Source organism: Salvelinus sp. IW2-2015, linkage group LG36 (assembly GCF_002910315.2).
Source record: "Salvelinus sp. IW2-2015 linkage group LG36, ASM291031v2, whole genome shotgun sequence".
Classification (NCBI taxonomy): domain Eukaryota; kingdom Metazoa; phylum Chordata; class Actinopteri; order Salmoniformes; family Salmonidae; genus Salvelinus; species Salvelinus sp. IW2-2015.
This window is the reverse complement of record NC_036875.1, coordinates 39739490-39743724: the sequence shown is the minus strand read 5'-3', so window position 1 is coordinate 39743724 and position 4235 is coordinate 39739490.

The following is a 4235-nucleotide window of genomic DNA, read 5'->3' as shown; positions in this document are numbered from 1 at the left end:
AACACATTGCCTAAACAAGTTACATTATAAGTTGCATGGAATCACTCTGTGTGCATAATAACAGTTTAACATGATTTTTGAATGACCACTGTACCTCATCTTTGTACCCCACACATACAATATCTGTAAGATCCCTCAGTCAAGACGTGCATTTCAAACACAGAATCCACCACAAAGACCAGGGAAGTTTTCCAAGCGTCACCACACGTATATAAATGAGGCAAGAAATAAGAAAGGTAGAACTTCGTAAATCCCCTCGGACATCTGTCAAAGTCTATCTCTCATTCATCACCCTTAACATCTCTTCCCTGATTCTCTCTCTTTTTTGGTATATGGGAGAAAAAAAAAGTAGATATTGAATATCCCTTTGAGCATGGTAAAGTTATTAATTACACCTTAGATGTTGTATCAATACACCCAGTCACTACAAAGATACAGTTGTCCTTCCTAACTCAGTTGCTGGAGAGGAAGGAAACTGCTCTGGGATTTCACCATSAGGCCAATGATGACTTTATAACAGTTAGAGTTGAATGGCTGTGGTGGGAGAAAAGTAAGGATGGATCAACAACATTGTAGTTACTCCACAATACTAACCTAAGTGAGTGAAAAGAAACAAGCCTGTACAGAATAAAACTATTCCAAAACATGCATCCTGTTTGCAATAAGACACTAAAGTAAAACTGCAAATAAATTGGAAAATAAATAAACTTTATGTCCTGTATGCAGGGTGTTATGTTTGGGGAAAATCCAGCACAACACATCACTGAACACCACTCTTTAATATTTTCAAGCATGGTGTGGCTGCACCATGTTATGGCTATGTTTGTCATCGGCAAAGACTGGGGAGTTTTTTAGGATAAAAATAAATGTAATAGAGCTTAGCACAGGCAAAATCCTAGATGAAAACCTTGTTCAGTCTGCTTTCCAAGAGACAAATTCACCTTTCAGCAGGACAATAACCTAAAACACAAGGCCAAATATATACTGTTGCTTATCAAGACGACATTGAATGTTCCTGAGTGGCCTAGTTACAGTTTTACTTAAATCGGCATGAAAATCTATGGCAAGAATATTGCTGTCTAGCAATGATCAACAACCAATTTGACAGAGCTTGAAGGATTTTAAAAATAATAACGTGCAAATATTGTACAATCCAGGTGTGCAAAGATCTTAAAACCTTACCCAGAAATACTCACAGCTGTAATCATTACCAATGGTGATTCTAACATGTATTGACTCAAGGGGTTGAATAGTTATGTACCAAAGATACAGTAGTGTTTTTTTATCCACTTTGACATAATAGTAGTTTGTGTAGATTGTTGACAAAAAAAATAATCACACTTTTTAACACAACAACATGTGGAAAAGGTCCAAGGATGTGAATACTTTCTGAAGGCACTGTAGCTCGTGCATAATTCCAAGATACTGCAGTTAAGGAGACGTTATTTGTATCGMTTAGTGTAATGTGTRATCTCATAATCTAAGGATATTGCATGCTGGATTCCAAGCGTTCTTCCAGGCTTTAGATCGAAATGAAAACACTGTGTGCCTCCATCTGATTTCACACTGTAGGTGCATAAAAAAGGCTGACAAATCTCAGTGAGGATCTCCTCAGTGAAGCCACGGAGAACAAATCTCAGTGAGGACCTCCTCAGTGAAGCCACAGAGAACAAATCTCATTGAGGACCTCCTCAGTGAAGCCACAGAGAACAAATATCAGTGAGGACCTCCTCAGTGAAGCCACAGAGAACAAGGGAACATGGGACCCCATTGCTAGGTAAGAGTGCGGTGCATTCTCCCATACATAGATGTTACATATACTTAATTTTATCAAGTTACATCAACAGAAGTGTGGTGAGAGCATTGACTGTTGGGCGAGTTGATCCAAAATATATGGACACTAATAATGCTTCGGTTTCAGCAGGAGACACGGTGCCCTCGTAGCCAGACTGAGCTGTTACTTTAAGATAAAAAAAWTAAAATTGTGCTACTGTAGACCTAGGTGTGTGTGTCTGTGTTTAGCGTGTTGCGTTTCTACTGACACAAGCAACGTGCATGCACCGCCCACCTGAGGAGCTGTCTTTGCAGCCATCTATTTCCTGTGTTTGAGAGGTGCAAAATCCACTTGTCACATAGATCTCGCTGGATTGATTGCTTTAATTTTACTCCTGGGACTCTTTCATAGTCTTGCTTCGGCCTGTCAAATTGTTATGTTAAAGTTACGACCGCGGAAATGTTTGTAATGACCTGTCAGGGACCTATTAGGATCCCCATTAGCTGTTGCAAAAGCAGCAGCTTTCTTCCAGGGGTCCACACAAAACATTAACATTACATAATACAGAACAATAATAAACAAGAACAGTGCAAGGACATAACTACATATACTTAAAAACAGTACACACAGCCTACATATCAATACATACACACAAAATACAGTTGAAGTCAAGTGCAAATCAATCCCAGAACAACAGCAAGGACCTGTTGAGGATGCTGGAGAAACTGGTACAAAAGTATCTATATCCACAGGAAAACGAGTCTATATCGACATAACCTGAAAGTCCGCTCAGCAAGGAAGAAGCCACTGCTCCAAAACCGCCATAAAAAAAAAACAGACTATGGTTTGCAACTGCACATGGGGACAAAAGATGGTACTTTTTGGAGAAATGTCCTCTGGTCTGATGTAACAAAAAATAGAACCTGTTTGGCAATAATTACCATCGGTATTTTTTGGAGGAGAAAAATGGGGGACGCTTGCAAGCCAAAGAACACATCCAAACCATGAAGCACGGGGGTAGCAGCATCATGTTGTGGGTGTGCTTGCTGCGGAGGGACTGGTGCACTTCACAAAATAGATGGCATCATAGGTAAGGAAATTATGTGATATAAGCAACATCTCAAGACATCAGTCAGGAAGTTAAAGCTTGTCGCAAACGGTCTTGCAAATGGACAATGACCCCAAGCATACTTCCAAAGTTGTGGCAAAAATGGCTTAAGACAACACAGTCAAGGTATTGGTGTGGCCATCACAAAGCCCTGACCTCAATCCTATAGAAAATTTGAGGCAGACTGAAAAAGTGTGTACGAGCAAGGAGGCTGTGGCTGCTGAAGCGTACAGGGTTAAATCATCAGCATACATAGACACACCAGGCTTTGTTTAATGCCAGTGGCAGGCCATTAGTACAAATAGAAAAGTGATAGAGTGCCAAAAGAGCTGCCCTGCAGTGCACCCACACTTTACATGTTCGAGGGCGCCAGGCTACCCGTCATCATACACACCTGTTACCATCAATACGAGCAGCTGTGCTCATTGGACTCCCTCACTTTGTTGATTGCCCCTGCATATAAACTCAGCAAAAAAAGAAACAGCCCTTTTTCAGGACCCCGTCTTTCAAAGATAATTCGTAAAAATCCAAATAACTTCACAGATCTTCATTGTAAAGGGTTTAAACACGGTTTTCCATGCTTGTTCAATGAACCATAAACAATTAATGAACATGCACCGGTGGAACGGTCGTTAAGGCACTAACAGCTTACAGACGGTAGGCAATTAAGGTCACAGTTATGAAAACTTAGGACACTAAAGAGGACTTTCTACTGACTCAGAAAAAAACCCAAAACAAAAATGCCCAGGGTCCTTGCTCATCTGCTGTGAACGTGCCTTAGGCATGCTGCAAGTAGGCATGAGGACTGCAGATGTGGCCAGGGCAATAAATTGCCATGTCTGACTGGAGACGCCTAAGACAGCGCTACAGGGAGACAGGACGGACAGCTGATCGTCCTCGCAGTGGCAGACCACGTTACCAAAACCTGCACAGGATTGGTACATCCGAACATCACACCTGCGAGACAGGTACAGGATGGCAACATCAACTGCCCAAGTTACACCAGGAACGCACAATCCCTCCATCAGTGCTCAGACTGTCTGCAAGAGCGTGAGAGAGGCGGGACTGAGGGCTTATAGGCCTATTGTAAGGCAGGTCCTCACCAGACATCACCGGCAAACAACGTTAACTATGGGCACAAACTCACCGTCACTGGACCAGACAGAACTGTCAAAAAAGAAACTTTTACTGACGAGTCGGGCTCACGTTTATCGTCGAAGGAATGAGTGTTACACTGAGGCCTGTACTATGGAGTGTGATCGATTTGGAGGTGGAGGGTCCGTCATGGGGCGGTGTGTCACAGCATCATCGGACTGAGGTTGTTGTCATGGCCTGCAATCTCAACCACTGTGC